Raw genomic sequence first — 19991 nt, 5'->3', positions numbered from 1 at the left:
CACATTGAGCACAAATTCTGGATTCAATATATTAACATGAGCAGCTAAGAGTAGCTTTAAAAGTTTTTCAATTAGTTGACTTAAAGCCTAAATCCAAGATGCCCTACATTAAATCAAAGTGAAAATGTCAGAACTTCCTTGAAATACTGAGGAGAAAGCCTTTGGATAAAGGCTTTGGAAGGTCAAAACGTTACAGTGGATTTATCCTGTAAAATATGTTTACCCATCCCCTATTTATATTTCCTAAGACAGTGGAGAGGACACTTGCTTCACCAAATTTGTGAGAAATGTATTCCCGAGAGAGACCTCAGTAACATCACAGAGGAGCTCTGTGGTATCTGTTCTCTCTAGGCCAAGAATGACAGTAGTGATTGCTGCCATTGGAGTGAGCTCTCTCAAGTCAATGGAAAATGGAGTTCTGAGGTGGCAGGAGCTAATGGTGACAATTAATTGGCAGAGGCAATGTGGGCATGATTATGATAAAGGACAAAGGAGCCAAAACTGTTATCAGAATAGTCTGATTTACAGATATCTTTGGCATTGATAATCGATCATGGTGTCATTAATCTCCTTCCCTTTCCTACAAGCCACTGTGGTCCTTTGACCTTTAATTGACCCTCTGGGAACTTAGTCAAGTTACCAACTCCACTAGGCCTGGAAAAAGGGCAGCAAAGAACAGGGCAAAACTATTGTTCACCTAGCACACTGACAGCAGAGTCTTGAGGAACGTCTCTCAATCATATGCTGGCAGTAGAGCCCTGGGAGTATGTCAACTTTTATCATTAGAACTAATATAGAGTTTCTGACAGAGGTATCTTTGGTCTTTGATGTTGAAAGTGTATTTATTTATTGAGTATTTTTGTACCCCCCAAATAATTTCTCCTCCTGCTATTTATAACAATCACTTGAGGGACGCCTGGGTGGCTCAGTGGTTGAGTGCCTTTTGCACAGGGTGTGATCCCAGAGTTCCAGGATGGAGTCCCACATCAGGCTCCCTGTGGGGAGCCTGCTTCTCCCTCTGCCTGTGTCTCTGCCTCTCTGTGTCTCTCATGAATAAATAAATAAAATCTTTAAAACAAACAAAAAACCTCCAATCACCTGAAAGGCTCAAATGCATAGACAGAAGACATTTGATGAGAGAGGAAAATAAATGTTGCAGAAGTGAATAAAAAAATCTTCCTTCAGGGATCCCTGGGTGGCGCAGCGGTTTGGCGCCTGCCTTTGGCCCGGGGCGCGATCCTGGAGACCCGGGATCGAATCCCACGTCGGGCATCCCGGTGCATGGAGCCTGCTTATCCCTCTGCCTGTGTCTCTGCCTCTCTCTCTCTCTCTATCATAAATAAGTGAAAATTGAAAAAAAAAAAGACTAAAAAAAAAAAAAAATCTTCCTTCAGTCAGTTCTCTCAGTTGATTCTAATTCTCACTTTATTCACTTTGTAGAGAATAAATCTAAGTCTTCTCTTACAAGTTCTCTCTCAAATTTGTTTTTTTCTGAAATAACATCCTTGTTTTCTTAGCAGCTTCTCATAATGCCTAATAAAGAGCTCTTTCTCTACCTGGCTGCCTTACTGTGAATTTCCCTGGGGAGTATGTTTAGGGGTTGAATTGTGTTTCCCTGTCAAATTTATATATTATAATTTTAACTTTCAGAACTTTAAAATATGACCTTATTGGAAGGTGGTATTTTTTTTTACAAAAGCAATCAAGTTAAAATGAAGTCATTAGGGTGGGCCTTGATTCCCCTTATAAAAGAGGAAATTTGGACACAGAGACCCACGCAGAGGGAAGACAATGAGAAAGGACATAGGGAGAAGAGGGCCATCGATAAACTAAGGAACGAGGCCTGGAACAGGACATTCCCTCACAAGCCTCAGATGGAACCAACCTTACCAGCACTTTGAGATCTAACTTCCAGCCTCAAAAACTGTGAGACAATACTTTTCTGTTCTTTAAGCCATAACTTTTATGACAGTCCTAGAAAACAATTACAGGAGAGGTTGGCTTCTATAATTGACTCTCTGTTACATGAAGTGATGTATGGAAGGAGCTCTGAAACTGGATTAAGAAAACTTGGTTATTTATAGACTTGGTTTTCCCACTTTCCAATTATGTGACTTTAGTAAGTCATCTAACTTTGCAGATCAAGTGTTTTCGCACCTTTGTAATCCTTTATTCTCAGGAATTGATCTTAAGCCAAAAGGATGTTCTAAGCAGCCTTAGTCAAAATGCTTGTAGTTGACACTATTGAACGTCCATAAGTCCCAGGGTGAGTGGATAGTACTAGTTTATATCTGTCATATGGGGGAATTCTTGATCATGCACCCTTTAATTCTTAGTAATGTTCCACCTGGCTAATAAATTATATGGTCTCCTTATCCTTTGCCCTCTTCCTAATGTCAATTTTGCCCAGATATTCACTCTATCCCTAGCTTCAGGACTGGATCCTGATTAGTTAATGTCAATGATGTTAATCTCATTCCTTGCTTGTGATTGGTTCAAGTACACTTGCTCACTTTAATTAGGAAATAGCATTTCTAAGTAGTTACTGGCCCTGGAGTGAGCACATGCCCTAATTTGGCCAAATCAGATTAAAAGGCAATATCTGTAGACCATGACTGAGTGACAGCTTTTCTTAAATCAATGAATGAGATAGTATATTGTCCCATGGTCAATGGCAGGAACAAAATTTCACACAGAGTGGGCATAAATGGGAAGGCAATCCAGATCCTTGATTTTACCACACCTAAAATTTGCCCTAATCTAGATTTCCTGATATATGAAATCATGCATTTTCTTATTGTTTAGATCTTTTTGAGCTAAATTCATTGTAAGTGAGATAATGTTTTATTCATGTACTACGATTGATGTGACAATTTAACAGAACGTGGTGGCTTAAAACGACAGGAATCTCTCCTCTTATAGCTCTGGAGGCCAGAAGTCCTTAGTCAGTTTCACTGAGCTTAAATCAGTACACAGGACTGTTTCCTTCTGCAGGCTTTAGTGGAATATCCATTTCTTTACATTTTTTAGGTTCTGGAGGCCTACTGCATTTCTTGGCTCCTGAGCCCTTCCTTGCATCACTCCAACTCACTGATTCTCCCAGCACACCTCTTATGGCTGAAGTCAAATGTCCTTCTGCCTCTCTTATGTGAAGACATTCATGATTACATTTAGGGATCACCTGAAAAATGCAGGATAATTTCTCCATCTCAAGATCCCCAAATTAATCACATCTGCAAGGTTACTTTTGTCGTTGAAGTTAACATATTCATGGGTCCTAGGTGTCAGGATATGAATAAGTTTGAGGGACATTAATTCTGTCTACTACACAATGCTCTTTTTTTGGTTAAGATTTTATTTACTTATTCATGAGGGGGGGGGGTGGGCAGACACATAGGTGGAGGGAGAAGCAGGCTCCATGCAGGGACCCTGATGTGGGACTCGATCCCAGGATCCCAGGATCATGCCCTGGGCCGAAGGCATGCACCAAACTGCTGAGCCACCCAGGCATCCCCACAATGCTCTTGACTTTAAAGCAGAATGACAGAGATTCTGCAATGGTAAGATAGATGACACAGGATGTTGACTAGGATTTTTCCTGTTGTCTTAGAATTTCAACTGAGGTCATAAACCTGAGAAAGGTAAGTACACACAAATTTTAAAGAGATGCAGGGATGCCTGGGTGGCTCAGTGGTTGGGCATCTGCCTTCAGCTCAGGGCATGATCCTGTGGTCCCGGGATTGAGTCCCACATCAGGCTCCCTGCATGGAGCCTGCTTCTTCCTATGCCTCTGTCTCTGCCTCTTTCTCTCTGTGTCTCTCATGAATTAAAAAAAAAGAGAGAGAGAGATGCAAACTTGGGGTGCCTGGTGACTCATTCGGTTAAGCGTCTGACTCTTAATTTTGGCTGAGGTCATGATCTCAGGATCATGAGACTGAGCCCCATGTCATGCTGGGCTCCACACTCAGCACAGAGTCTGCTTGAGATTCTCTCTCTCCCTCTGCCCTCCCTCTGCTTGCATGCACACTCTCTCTCTAAATAAATAAAAATAATTTAAAAATCTTTAAAGAGATGCCAAACACACCCACAGCTAAATGACTGAAAGATAGCAAAACTTACCTAGGAAATCTCAACCCAATTGCCAATTTCTACTAGAGAAGAACACAAACTTTAAAGCATGATCAGAAAGAGTAGTTAAAATAGGTATGCCGGGCAGCCTGGGTGGCTCAGCGGTTTAGCGTGGCCTTCAGCCCAGGGCCTGATCCTGGAGACCCAGGACCGAGTCCCACATCGGGCTCCCTGCATGGAACCTGCTTCTTCCTCTGCCTGTGTCTCTGCCTCTCTCTCTCTCTCTCTCTCTCTGTGTCTCTCATGAATAAATAAATAAAATCCAATAATATTGGAAAAAAATAGGTATGCCACTGAATTAAGAGTAGTATGGCATTTTCTGTCCCCTCCCAACTAAATAAGTAAGAATAGTATTCTGGCACTTTCCTCAAGCCAAATGATGGGTGTTCAAGAGACTGCAGATATTAGGAATTTGGAAAGTGTAGACTTTTATTTCCTGGCTGGATGCTTACATAGTTTCAGAAAATTAAGCTTGTTTAGTATTCCCACCAAACTGAGGTCTGGCAGGAAAATTCTCCAGAGATTTTGACAGGTCCCTTAGAGCAGAGACATACATAAACAGAGAAATTGGTGCTTGCTTCCTGTCTGCTTCCAGCCTGGAGAATTCTTAAGTCGTGAAGTTGGCTGACATTGTGCAGTGGCAAGAAGAGTGGGGAGGACAAAGCCCACACAATGGTATTCTATTATTTGGTGGGTTAAGAACACACAGTCTCCCATGGTCCAAGTAGCTTCCATGGAAGGGCACCTGTCTCACTGAGCTTTTATCCAACAAAGAAGCCTTCTGTGGAGAGGGAACTCCTAGGTAAGAGGTCAAGAGAGTAGGATTTGAGGGTAGTTGGAACAAGTCAGATGGAGATGCATCACTCATATAAGGGCAACTTGTAGGCTGGAGGTTCCTTATAAGTGGGGTTCCCAAAGAGGACATAAATGTGCCCCATGAGGGCATCTGCTATGGAAAAATTATAATTTATCTGCTATGTAAGTTATCCTATATACCTGACATATAAGACATCGTGATCTCCCCTATCTATTGCCTTCACCCAGGGAGAAGCTGCAGCAAAAGACAGCGCAGATTCAGGAAGGAAGGGAGGAAACAGACAAGATCACTTTGTCATTGCAGTTATCTCTTTCAGTGATCAAGTTTGAACTGTGGGAAAGGGTGAAGTTTTGAAGTGAAAGCCATATTAAAGTCCTAATTTAGACAGGATGGGATTTTTTTTTTTTTTGGTACCTAAGGTAAATCATAGTTACTTAAATGAAATTGTTTTTGATACCAAAAGAGATTGGATAGGTATGGGGTATGCCTGGGATATTATCTTGGATCAGCGAAGGGAGCTGGCAACAGACAGTGCTGGTCAACAATGGCTGGAGAAAAAACTAGTTTACTCTTTTTGACAAACTGCTGTATAGGTAAGAATGTGTCAAGGAATAAAGAATAAAAGTGTGACTCTGCCAGCAATATGGAATAGTAGATCCACTATTAAGTATATTTTGAAGGTAAGAGAACACCCAACGTTAGAATAAAGCTCTAGGTCTCTTAAAAACAAAGCAAATAATAAACCAAGCCAAACCACCACCAATCTGACCAAATGCTACTTTTTCATTGAAAATTTGAATACCTTGGTTACATACTGACAGTTTGCAACTTGAAACTTAGTCAAATTTGCTTTACAATTTTTTAAAAACTTCGGGGTTTTTGCAATTATTTTATTAAGCATGGGATGGTATTTCTGAATTAGGGGGAAAGTCAGATTCCAATTTTTTTCTTACCCCAGCACATGACTCAAATGAAGAGGAGGTATTCATAGAAGTAAGAGCAAGCATACCGAATGAATAGTGTACATGGCATTTTCCTGCTCATTTTATTTAACAGAAATGTTAAAATAAGCTTTTCATGTGACAGATTAGGTAACAGCAACCTAAAAGATCTTCTTTTCACAGCTGGCTTTTACTGTGCCATTTCCTTTCATTTCCTATAAATGTGTTTGGCCCACAGACCTCCCATTAGTTTTAAAGGGATTCAGTGTCTAAATATATACAAGAACATGAAAATGTGTCCTACTAAGGAGAAAGCTCTATTGCCTCATGCAATAGTGCTTCAGGGGAATCCTGAAAGATTTGCTAGCCATTAATTCCATTTTCTGCCCCGGTCAATGATTAGATAAGGAAACAACACAGCTTTAAAATGAATCAACCACACGGAAGACATTAATAAAACCACCAACTTTAGAAAATAATGTAAGATTTTTTTTCTTCTTAAATCTAAGTGTAAAGAATCAAAGGCTTTGTTGAAATGCCAAGGTAAAGCAGAGTCAATATATTTAATAATGAAGACTGTGTATCTGTTAAAAATATGAACATGTACATTAATTTGTTCAACTAATGATTTTGTGGCTATTGCTAGGCCCTGTTGTAGATGCTGGAAATATGAACAAAATGTACAACAAAGTCTATATTCATGTAGTTTACATTCTAAAGTGCAGAGGCAGATAATATATATAATAAATTTTATGTATATGTACATTTTATGTATACACACACAGTGATGAGTTCTATGGAGTACATATAACCAGGAAGTAGGTGGCAGGAAAAAGAAAGCTATTTTATTATTTATTTATTTATTTATTTATTTATTTATTTATTCATTCATTTATTTATTTAGATTTATTTATTTATTCATGAGAGACACAGAGAGAGAGGCAGAGACATAGGCAGAAGGAGAAGCAAGCAGGCTCCTCACAGGGACCCCGACGTGGGACTTGATCCGAGTCCAATGTGGGACTTGATCCTGGATCCTGGGATCATGACCTGAGCCGAAGGCAGGCACCCAACCACTGAGCCACCCAGGTATCCCAAGAAAGCTATTTTAATAGTCCTGGGAATTCTCACCAATTAGATTAGTGAATAAATATCTGCAGGAAGTGAAGGAGCTAGACATGACAATTACTGGTAGGAGAGGTTTCTAGACAGAAGGGGAAGCAAGTACATATTTTGGTTGGTAGTTATTAAACCAGTATGGCTGGAGGAGACAAAGAAGGAAAGCCATAATAGATGAGGACAGAAAGACTGCAAGGATGTAAGTTACATCCTTGTCTATAAGTCTATAAGACTTGTCCATAATGTCTCTAAGTCTTTCAGACTTTAGAGATCATTATAAGGAATGAAACATTTTTCTCTGAGTGGAATGAAAGCCACTGGAAGATTCTGAGAAGTTGCATGATGTGAACTTCATTCTAGTTTTGAAAGAAAGTTTCTGTATTCAAGATAGATTACCTATGAGATGAAGGAAGACCAGTTGGGGGCCACAGCAATAATCCTGATAAAAGATGATGGCACTGAGCAGGGTAGTAGTGGTTAGGGTCATGAGAAGTGGATATGTTTTGAAGATAAGTACAGTAAGATTTGTTAATGCATTGGACATGGAATCAGAAAAAGAGAGGACCTAAGTGTGACTCCAAGGTTTTTGGTCTGAGGAATAGGAAGGATGGAAGTGCTCTTTACTGAAATTGGGCAGGTAGCGGGAGGGGCAGGCTAAAGGAAGTTCTGTTTTGGGTCTGTTAGGTTCAAAGTGTCTATCAGATATTCACGTGGATTTGTCTAGCAGGAAGTTAATCTATGAATTTGGAGATCTGGAGAGAGATCTTGGCTATTAATACAAATTTGGGAACCAGAAGCATATGTGCATGTAGATATCCTGGAAGTGAACAGGGATAAAAATTGAATCATAAGGGACCACTCATGAACCAGAAAAGATAAGAAGTGAACAGTGCAGCTAGAAAAAAGTCAGGAGAGTATGTTATTCCAGAAATCAAAGGATGGAAGTTTTCCAAGGGAGCATAGCTGACTGGTCAAGTTGTTGACTAGTGATTTTGTCAAAGAAAAGTTGGTTGGTGTCTTTGATAAGAGGAGTTTTGAGTGGAGTGGTAGTAGAGGGTGAAAGCCTTATTATATTACAGTGGGTTCCAAAAAATGGGGATAAATGGGATATAGCAGGTATAAGAAAATGTTAAAGGAGTTTTGTAGGACTATAGATGCAGATACATGGGGAATGACTGGAAGGAGATATGAGGTCAAGAGAATTTTTAAATGGTTTTTAGATGATAGAAATTATAGCAGTTTTTGCACACTGGTGGGAATGTCACAGTGGCAAGTAGAAAATTAATGACGGAAGAAAGAGAGATGGAGGCATTGCTGAACTGATGAGTTTGTGTAGGCGAGAGGCAATGGGATATAGTGCACCAGAGGAGTTGCCTTTAGACAGGAGCAGGGATAATCCATCTGAAGTAATGGGTGCGAAGGCAGACCACGTGGGTGCAGATGCTGGTACAGAAATAAATGTGGTGTGGGCGCCTCTGGAAATTCTTTTCTGGTTAATTTTCTCAGTGAAATAGGAAGCACATTCTTCAGCTCAGAGTGAGGAGGGCAGGTATTGGAGGCATGAGAGAGGGGAGATGGTGGCATGTGGTCTTTCAGGAGGCTGCAGGGGCGTGTGGGCTAGAGAAACCTAGGAGGTCAACTGGTCTGCACCAAGGCCTGACCACTTGCTTGCTGTTCTCCAACCTGGCACCTGAAGACTGTTTTTTTAATCATTTCTAAAGCAAGTCAGCATTGTTTTATCGGCTGACATTCAGTACATGGGGCAGGCACAGTACAAGGGAAATATGGCTGTTGGCAGGTTTGGGGTTTTGCCAAGTGAGTACGAGCAAGTGAGGAAGGAGCGAGAGAGAAGCAGATCTAGGCCAGGGAGGCTGTGTTGGTTGGCTGTAGGGCAGGTAGGGAAGTGGACGGAAAGAGAGGGAAGATATAATAAGGTGGGTTTCATTAATGATTTTTAGATCTTGGTGAGGTCAGGGGGCATTGGATATAGGTGTGATGGTTTCGAAGTGTGATGCTTGGTACCAGTCACAACAAGGTGTACTCTAAAGTGTGACAGTGGGAGACAACTCCAGGCTAGGAGGATGTGGTTGTTGGAGGAGTGGAGGACGAGGAACCGAGAAGCAAGGTTCGTACACATTGATACTTGGCATCTCCAAAACTGATGACTGAGTTGTGTTGGAGAAACAAACAGTGAGCCAGAAACTAAAAACTTCAAGGACTCAGAGAGAGTAATATAATAGAATGATTCATTAAAACAAAACAAACTAAAAATAAATAAATAAATAAATAAATAAATAAATAAATAAATAAAACAAAACAAACTAAAACAGAACAGTGATATGAATATATATCCTAGGACACTCAAAGAAGTCTTATCTGCAAGAGCAAAGAACCCCAATTTAAATATCTTTTTTTCTTTTTAGAGAGAAAGAAAGAACCAGAGCATGTGAGTGGGGATGAGAAAAGGAGAGAGAATCTAAGGAGGCTCCACACCCAGCATGGACCCCAACATGGGCTCGATGTGGGGGTCCTTCTCACAACCCTGAGAACATGACCTGAACTGAAATCAAGAGTTGGTACTTAACCAACCGAGCCACCCAGGCACCCCTAAACATCTTTCAATAAGTGAATGATTAAGTAAATTATGGCATATCTATACAATGGGTTGCTCTGTAGCCCTAAAAAATAAGGCTAATAAGCATACACTGACCAGGAAATATGTTTATGATATATTATTTAGGCGAGAGGCCTAATATATGGTGTACACAGAGATAGGTGTATGGCACATGCGCAGGGAGAGAAGTACCCAACAGAAGTTCTCAGGGGTTGGAGCCTGCAAGCTTGTTAGTTAAGGAGGAACTTTTCATTTCCTTCTTTCTTTCTTTCTTTCTTTCTTTCTTTCTTTCTTTCTTTCTTTCTTTCTTTCTTTCTTTCTCTTTCTTTCTTTCTTTCTTTCTTTCTCTTTCTTTTTCATCTTTCTTTCTTTCAAAATATTTTATTTATTTATTTGACAGAGAGAGAGTATTAGCAGGGGGAGCAATGGAGTGGGGAGGGAGAAGCATGCTCCTGCTAAGCAGAGATCCCCTATGCGGGGCTCCATCCCAGAAACCCAGGATCATGACCTTAGCCCAGGCTTAAGGCAGAGGCTTAATGGAACCATCCAAGCTCCCCCATTTCTTTAGGTTAAAAAGAAACTTGCATTTCTTTTAGTAGCCATGTAAGTTTCTTTAACCTTTTTTCTTGTAAAATATAATATATAAATAAAAGTGCATAAACCTTGAAGTAGAGATTGCTGAGATCCCAAGCCAGCATTAGTGAGACTGCCACTTTGATCAAGAAACACAAGATTGCCAGTACCCCAAAGGCGAACCCCAGAGGGAGTACACTCCTGCTTCCTACTTTCCTCCTACTTCCTGCTCATCTCTGTTCCTGATATAAAAACTATCCCAACTTTTATGGTTACCACATTCTTGCTTTTCTTTAAAGTTTACTACCAAAGCATGCATTTTCACACACTGAGGTATAGTCCTGCCTATTTGCGAACCTTGAACAGATAGAATAATCCAATATGAATTTCGTTGTGCTGACTTCTTTTTGTTCCATATGTCTATCAAATTGATCCGAATCGCAGGGTGTTGAGTCTGTGTTATCACCACTGCCCCTGCCTTATGTATGTATGTATGTATGTATATGTATTTAGGTGAAAATATTTAAGTTCTCCTCCCTTAGCAAATTTCAAGTATTTAATACATATAATATGGTTAAATGTATAATTAAGTGTAGTCACCAGGTTGTATATTAGATCCTCAGATCTTACTTATCCTATAACTGAAAGGAAGCAGTTTATTTTTATTTTGTATCCTATATATGAATGCATGGATTCGTTTTCCCGTCCTTCTATTAACGCCTTTTGGTTTATTTTCAGTTGCGGGCTGTCATGAGTAACACTGCTATGCATCCTTGTACGTAGTGCGTGGTGCTCTCGTGCATGCATTTCTGCGGAGCACACTTCTAGCTGCAGACTTGCTGAGTTCCAGGGCTGTGTGCTTTCAGATTAAGCAGATGACAAAACGTCTGACTCCCACCAGTGGTAGAGTCCCTTTTGCTTCATAGTCTTTTCAACATGTGGTATTGTCATTTAAACTTTTTTCCAAGATGTGTTTAATGGCAGCGTAGGGATATTGTTTTACAGTTTTAGTTTTTATTTCCATCATTTTCTGTGAGGCCATTTTTTTGGCTATTTGAATGACCCTCTGGTTCAAACTGCCTATTCATACTCAAGGCCATTTTTTTTTTTTCCCCATTGGATTGTTTGACTTTCTCTTTGGATTTTTGCAAGTTTTGGGGTTTTTTTAAAATGTAAATTCAAGATGTGTGTCTTCTCTTGGCTCTATGTTTTGCGAATACTTTTTTTCATTCTGGACTTTGCTTTTTTTTTACTCTGTTAGCAGTGACATTTGACAAAGAACTTTAATATGGTCAGATTTATCAGTGTTTTCTGTGCAGTTCAAGCTTTTTGTGTCCTGTTTAAGAAGTCTTGCCCCACTTTAAGGATATAAAGATATTCTCTTTTATTACTTTTTAGAAAGTTCCCTGTCTTTTGTCCTTTACATTCGGCTTAATAATCTATCTGCAATTGATTTTTGAGTTTAGTATGAGGTAAGGATCTAGTTTCATTTTTGCCCCTATAGACATCCATATAGCTATCTAATTGTTTCAGCACAATTTTTGGAAAAAAATGTTCTTTCTCCACTGCTCTGCAGGGCCATATATGCAGTAAATCACATGTTCATCTCTGTATGAACTTATTTCTAGAATTTCTATTATATTCCTTTGGGTTATTTCTATTTTTATGGTAGTCCTTACTGTCTTAATCACTGTATGTTTATAACAACTATGTGGAGAATGTGGAGTGCATTCTCCAACCCATTTATTTTTCTTTAAGAATGTCTTGGTTAGGGGGATCCCGGGGTGGCTTAATGATTTAGCGCCTGCCTTTGGCCCGGGGCCTGGAGCCCCCGGGATCGAGTCCCGTGTCCGGCTCCCTGCATGGAGCCTGCTTCTCCTTCTGCCTGTGTCTCTGCCTCTCTCTCTCTCTATGTCTATCATAAATAAATAAATAAATCTTTAAAAAAAAAAAATGTCTTGGTTAGGGTAGTCCCCGTGGCTCAGCGGTTTAGCGCCGCCTTCAGCCCGGGGTGTGATCCTGGAGACCCGGGATAGAGTCCCACTTGGGTCCTGCTTCTCCCTCTGCCTGTGTCTCTGCCTCTCTCTCTCTCTCTCTCTCTCTCTCTCTCTGTGTTTCCCATGAATAAATAGATAAAGGAAAATCTTAAAAAAAAAAAAGAAAAAAAAGAATGTCTTAGTTAAACTTAGCCCTTTCCATTTGTACCTTTCCATATATATTTTAGTACTGGCTTGTCAAGTACCACTTATACATAAACACAACATTTGGATTTCTATTGTTATTAGGATTATATTGGATTATATAAAATCTGTAGGTCAAACCGGGGAGATTTGACATCTTTATGACATCCAGCATTTAATTGATACCCATGGTATATTTTCTCATGTGTTGCAATCTTCTTTGATTTCTCCTTTATTGAGTTCTTCTTTGATTTCATTCAATAATAATTTATAGTTTTCTGCACTGAGTGCTTCTACGTGTTTTGTTAGATTTATGACATTAATGCATATACTGTCTGCAGTGGATGTCATGGTACACCCTCAGCTCCTCCCTCTGGAACTGGAGCACTTGCTTCCTTTTCTGCTGAGAGCATAGAAGTTCATGGTGCTCAGCTGAATCTCCTTGAAACTTTCCCTACATTCCACGATTGTGTGACATAAGAGATTAAAAGCCTGGCAGTCCCCCAAATAAAATTGTAGCTGTTTCTCTCTGTGTTAGTTATCTATTGCTGTGTAACAAGTAAGCCCCAAACATAGTGTTTTAAAAGAACATTTATGTTCTCACAGTTTCTGTGGATCAACAAAGGCTTAGGTGGGTCCTCTGGCTTTCAGACTCTCACAAGTCTGCTCTCATTTAATTCTCATCTGGGAAAGATCCACTTGAGGCTTACTCACAGATTGCTGGCAAGATTCATACGTTGCTGGCCCAAGGCCACTTTCAATTCCTTGTCACGTGAGCCTCTCCATAGGGCAACTTGCAAAAAGACAGCTGGCTTCGTCTGAGTAAAGAGAAAGAGAGTGCCCGCCAGAGAGAGCCTGCTAGCAAGACAGAAACCCCCATCTTTTGGTGACCGTTTTACTCCAGAAGCAGGTCACTTGGCTCAATCCATGCTCAAGGGGAGGGATTACACAGTGCAAGGATTCCAGGAGGCAGAAATTGTTGGGCATCATTTCAGAAGCCTCTTAACACACTATCCATTTCTACTTTTTGGAAAATTGTGTATAAGATTTGTGTTATTTCTTCCTATGTATTTCAAGTTATCTAGGACAAGAGAAGTTAATTTTAATGTTTTTAAATTGTTGGATGATTTGGATTCAACATCTTTAATAGTTAAAGGAATATTACATTTTTTTCTTTTGATAGTGTTAGTAAGTTCTTTTTTCAAGAAACTTGACCTATGTGCATGTTTAAATTTATTATCTATAACCTATTAATTTTTCTCTTATATTTCTTTTCCTTCCCTTCATTAGGCATGAGATTTTTTGAAAAGTCAGGTTTATAGACACAAAAGTTATATAAGGCAAAACTACAATTTTAAATGCAATGTTTGATGTGTTTTGATGAATGAATACATTCATATAGTCACTATAATTAAGATGTAAAACATTTCTATCTTACCTAAAAGATGCTTGTGTCAGAGATTGTGGTCAATCCCTTCTCCAGTCCTTTAGTCTCCAGTAACTATTTATTGATCTAATTTCTGTCCCCATGACTCTGCATTTTCCTGAATGTCATATACATGGAATCATATAGTATGTAGCTTTTGTCTCTGGTTTCCCTCATTTACCGTAAAGCTTTCAAGATTCATCCATATTGTTGTATGTATCAATAATTAGTTCTTTTTCATTGCTGAGTAGTATTGCTTTGTATGGATATATCACAATGTTTTTATCCTTAACTGATGGACATTTGTTTTTTTGTCAGTTCTGGGCTATTATGAATAGAGCCACTATAAACATTAGCACCTAGGTCATTTGTTGGCATGTTCTTTTAGTAATCTTAGGTAAATACCCATAAATTGAATTTGCACATCATGCAGTAAGGGTAAGTTCAGTTCCATAAGAAAATGCCAAACTGTTTTCCAAAAACAATACCATTTGTAATCCCACCAGCAGTGTATGAGAATTCCAGTTGCTCTGCGGTCTTGGTATCACTTGATATTGTCATTAAAAATTTTTTTTCTTACCAATCTAGTAGATGTGGATTATTTATCTCATTGTAGTTTTAATTTGCATTTCCAAGTGACTAAGAACCCTTTACAGCTAAGTCCCCAGAAGAGAGAGTTGCACCTGGTCAGTGCCACTAGGGTCCTCTGTTCTACCAGCTAGCAATGCCATGAGACATAAGCCACAGAGCCCCCTGGAGGATCAGATAGGACCTCAGGTGTCTAGCAGGGTGTTGAGAAGGCTCGCTGAGCTGGGATAGTGGAGGCATGGATAACACCATTACACCTACATTATTTTATTTAATTCTCCAACAACATTAGTATTTCCTTTTCACAGATGGGGAAGTTGAGGTTCATCAACTTTGTATAATTTGCCCAGACCCACAGAGCTGGTAAGCAGAGGCACCAGAGTTTAAGCTCAGGTTTTTGTGGTTCCAAAGCTCATACTTGAAATGACTCTAAAATTTACAACTGATAAATATCCCCTCAGGGTTCTTTTCTCCAGACTGAATAACATCTTTTTTTAAAGCCTTATTTTTCAAAAACTTTCATCAAATTCAAGGATTTACTGTGTCTTTTTTTTCTCCTTATATCACTCTGGGTTTCTACACTACAGTGTTGAATAATTAAATCCATATTTGCTCCTTCGGTGACAATTACTGTCACCATCATGTCAAGCTATTCTGATTGGGCCTATTGACTCTGAGTAAATGGAACATGGGACTGTTGGCCAGGGTTAGCACAGGCTGTTATAATGGAGTTTAATGTACCCGGAGGGTTCATGGATGGATAAGCTGCACCTAAGCAAGCCAGCTACACTTTATGGCAAGAGGTACTGAACATGTTTATTCCAATAATGCACAGGCTGTAATAATTTAACATTTAGCACTCATGAGTTGCTGTTTGACCTTTTATGTTCTAAAGAACGTGATTCAATTTAGAGGGTTGCTGTTATAGGTGCTCAATTCATACTATTGTAAGTTAATAGTTGTGGTCGGTAATGGGGCTATGGTCACTGCCCATTACAATTTATCTCTGAGTTTTGAGTTATATAAAAATATGGGGATTCTTTACTGCTCCCTTTCTCTTTCATACCACAAGTAATTAGCCTTACTACTTTTAGCAGAAGTTAAATAGTCATGTTTTATGGTACCTGTTGAGGTATTTTGCTATACTTTGACAATGTGTCCAGAATGAATCACTTTTAATGAGCTTTATTTAATCACACAGAGACAATATCTTGGGGGGAAAAGTAAGAGATAGTTTGTAACATAAGCATGTTTTGGCACATATTATTGGTGGCAGATGAAGTTGCATTTACTGAATTTTAAACTGGAGGGCTTATTATGCAAATGCTAAACTGGGTAGGACAGAGAAATTTGAACATAATTCTGATTATTTGGTTAGCTCTTACAGTATAGAGAGCAAAGCTGGGAATATAAATGGAACGGAGTAGCATTTAAAATTTTTAGTATGCTATTCTTTTTTGCCTTCCAAAAGACCTCCGACCTAATTTGTATGGGCATCTAACTACCTGGTGGCTGGGAGTGGGTAGGGGGCAGAGATTATAATTTATTAGGGAAGGAATACCAGGAAGAGACCAAGAAAATGTTCAGCTTTTACTTTTTTAAAAAAAGATTTAATTTTTTTATTCATGAGAAACAGGGAGAGACATACGCAGAGGGAGAAGCAAGCTCCCTGCAGGGAGCCCATGCGGGACTCGATCCCAGGACTCCAGTATCACAACCTGAGCCGAAGGCAGATGCTCAACCACTGAGCCACCCAGGTGCCCCAATGTTTAGCCTTTATTATTCTATAATACAATTATGTAGCAGGATCACAGTGCTAGCCTTCTGCCTGGAGAGACTTTTCTAGTTTTCCTGATTTCCTTCTTTAGTAGACTCGCAATCAAGGATGGAGGATTCAGCTTCCGGAGCTCCCCTGTAATAGAGCAGAGATGTAACAGCCTGCCATTAAAGATTGCCTGGAGTTCTGAAGAAGATGTCACTAAAGAAGGAAAAAACACTTTATTTCTATCCCAAGAAATAAGCATTACCTTATTGAATGCCTCCTAGCTTTTGCCTGCTATCAGTATTTATATGTATATAGATACGTATTAACTCATTGAGTCCTCACAAGGACACTATGAGGTAAATTCTTATATTTCACAGTTCTGGGACTGGGGCACAGAGCCAGTGAACAACTCTTGGGAGATCACATGTCTAATGAGTAGCAGAGCAGCACTGGGCTGTCTTGCTCCACCAGCTCCAGAGAAGTTGGGTTAGTGAGGATAATGTGCAAGGCAAAGAGGGCAGTCAGCTTTTGTCCCTATGACCTATTTAGGACTAGGATATCACCTCTGAGCCTCATCTTGCACCACCTTCGGGCACAGCCATAGCAATGCTGCTGTACAATGTGGTCAGAAGAGGGAGATCTTACAGTGTGGCCTTCCTGAGCTGCCTCCAGTGGCCTCCAGGAGAGGCTAACCCAAGAGCGGGGGGGCCCCCGGGGTGATTTTGCACCCACCGTGGGCGCCAGGCTCAGGGACTGGAAGGAGACTGTGGCTGTCCTGCAGACATCTGTGGCCAGCAGGAGCAGAGGACAGACAGGGTTAACCAGGTTAATAGTACTCGGTGCTGACAAAGCCAGCCGACTGAAAGAGTCCTGCCATAGAATGGAACTCTGCAGCACAACAGCAGGCGAACAGCACCCAGGAGCCAGGGGTGTTGCCATGGAGACCTGTGGAAGCAGAGTACAAGCATTAAAGACTTTGACTCTTTATTTCTCCTGGAGGACTCAGAAACCTTATTCCCCACTCCCACTGCCATGCACCATGTCCTGACAGTGAGAAGTGCAGGCGAGCTGGGCTAGCTCAGGGACTAAATGATTTCTTTGCTTTTTCTTATTTTTTATTTTTAAAGATTTTATTTCTTTATTTGAGAAAGAGAGAGAGAACAAGAGAGTGCATGAACCCCATGAGGAGCAGAAGGAGAAGCAGACTCCATGCTGAGCAGGGAGCCTGATGCTGAGGCTCAATCCCAGCACCTTGGGATCATGACCTGAAGCAAAGGCAGACACTTCACCAACTGAGCCACCCAGGCACCCCCTAAATGATTCTTTTTTTTAAAAGTCTGAATATGTCCATAGGGGAAGTTAGCACTATTGGATGAAATTAAGTTATAACCTAAGTAAATCTGTTAATGAGTAGGGAGAGATCGGTAACAGAGGGCCCGAGTAAGTAGAGAACTCTAAAGAACTTGCGTTCTCTCCTTGAATCTGAGTTAAAGTGGGAATTAAATTTCATAAACCTGCTACAAAATCTGGCTAATCAGAAAAAAAGAAAAAATATATATTTTTATCAGCTGTATGGGCAAGGGGAAATGCACACATAAAACAATCAAAAAAATTAAAGGGAGGAAATGGAATTATAGAAAGAGGGCAACAAGATAATGATAGCCCTATTGATGGTAGCCAGTTATATTACAGTTTAATTTAACAAAGAAGAATTTGCGAGGCATTTAATGTCAGTGGTCCCTTGCTGTAACAGAAATTTATACAGCTGTAAAAAAAAAAAAAAACAAAAACAAATACCTAAATACTGTGAGTAGGATGGAAAAATATATAAATTATAGGGAGAGAATAATAATTTCAGTTTCAATAGGTTGTACCAAGGCCACCCACACCTTTATTTGTCAGACTGTACTGTTTTTCCTCCCCAGTGCACTTCTGGGTCTGGGCCAGAGGGTGGTGGGTGGAGGGAGAACAGTTGCCTCCACCATTCTCCATAGCACTTAACCACCTCATCTCATTCCACATTTTCCTGTCTGCACCCACTGCTCTACTTTGTTCAGGCCCTCATTTGCTCTTACTTGGGCCATTGTGAAGGCTTCACAATTGAATTTACCTCCCATAATCTCTCTTCCTTTAATCCATCCTATATGACTTTGCCAAATTCAGTTTACAGAAGCATGTTTTATCGTGTCACTCTCCTGCAAAGTATCTACGGAAATCCCTTCAAAGAGCTCTCATTTGGTGACTGAATTGGGTAAAAACTCTTTTTACCAGCATGCAAGGGGCTTCATAGGACCATAGCAACCACTCTGCTATCAAGGTCGAAGCGTTCCTTTCCTTGGAGGTGTTACAGTCACTACAGGGCTTGTTCCTTTGCTCCTGGAAGATCTATAGTTTTGATCATTCAGTAATTCTAGGCATGTAGATAAACATACAGATGGAGAAAGAAAAAAAATTGAAGAATATAACCATGTGATCAGGTTAGGTGGAAGCAAGTGGGACCTTAGATGAAGAATCATATTATTAGAGAGGAGATCTCTTAGGATTCCCAGAAGAGGCCCCATCAAGACTCTAGCCCATTTGGAAGGCCACAGAAACACACAAGATCTAGTAAAATGGAAGATATGATATTCAGCCTCCACTTCTGGTAATACAAATAGGAATAGTGGGTTGTTGAGCAAATTTTTGCAAACTCACATCTCCCTACCTCTGATATCCTTGACCACCATTTTTTTTTGTTCTATCAGAGATTGATTTCTTTCTATATCTATCATCTATCTATCTATCTATCTATCTATCTATCTATCTATCTATCATCATCTATCTATCATCTGCTACCTGCTTTGTATCTACCTATTTCTTGTCAGTTTTATTGAAGTATAATTTGTATACAATAAAATTTATCAGTACTGGTTGTGTAGTTCAATGAGTTTTCATAAAGGAACCCAACCAGGTAATTACCAGCACAATCATGACAGAGCATTTCTATCACTGCCTTCCTGCCTCTTTGCACATACTTCCTCTCTGATCTCTCTCTCCACAATCACTGATCTGCATTCGATCACTCCAGTTTTGCTTTTTATTGAATTTTATATCCATAGAATCTTATTGTATGCATTATTTGATGTTGGGTTTCTTTAACTTAATGCATTTGAGACCAGAGAACCCATTTTTATATAAATCAGTAGCATTTAGGCTGTGGAAAAAAACAAGAGTTCTCAGAAGGCAATGATTTCATTCCTAGACTTGATACTTACTATCTGTATGGATGTGGGCAAGTTAACTTTAATTTCTTTGAACATTGATCTCTTAACCATTAAAATGGAGGGGGAATATTGACTTCATCGGGTTGTTTTGAGAATGAATGTTATACATAAAAATATTTAATATATTAATAAGTAGAAAGCCAAGAGAACACTACACATCTGACACATTTTTGGCCTTCAAAAATGGTAGCTAGCATTTTAACAAAAGCTTGCTGTGCCCCAATATCTGAGCTCCCTGGGATGACCATTCGTCCCAGACTATGTGTGCTGTCCTGGCATAATAATAATTGTGCCTTCTTGGAACTCAATAGTTTCAATTTGGGAGATAAATTATATGTTAACTCTAGATTTCCCCTTCTTCCTCAGTACTGAAATTCCCAAATTTTGATTGGTATGTGGCGCACCAGAATCAAGATTAGTTTTATACCTTCCTTGGTAGCCCAGTGGTTGACTAAATTGCGGCCAATGACACATAAGTGAAACTGTCAGGAAACTTTTGGGAAGTTTTGTTTTGTTTTTGTTTTGAAAGTCATGTAGTTTACTTTCACTTCTCTATTTTGATATGATTTTGAACCTT

The 19991-nt window shown here is 39.7% G+C and overlaps 2 long non-coding RNA genes across 10 annotated transcripts in view; one reads left to right on the top strand and one right to left on the bottom strand.

Annotated features, from left to right (window-relative positions):
• LOC112644623 (uncharacterized) overlaps positions 1–19991 on the top strand; it is a 135686-nt gene that overhangs the window by 24825 nt on the left and 90870 nt on the right. The window lies entirely within an intron of this gene.
• The window catches only part of LOC112644637 (uncharacterized), an 88966-nt gene that overhangs the window by 20912 nt on the left and 48063 nt on the right, over positions 1–19991 (bottom strand). The gene's annotated exons all lie outside the window — the stretch shown is intronic.

This window comes from Canis lupus, chromosome 32 (genome assembly GCF_003254725.2).
Source record: "Canis lupus dingo isolate Sandy chromosome 32, ASM325472v2, whole genome shotgun sequence".
Classification (NCBI taxonomy): Eukaryota; Metazoa; Chordata; class Mammalia; order Carnivora; family Canidae; genus Canis; species Canis lupus.
Note: the sequence above shows the minus strand (reverse complement) of the source record. Positions and strands in the feature narration are given on the sequence as shown.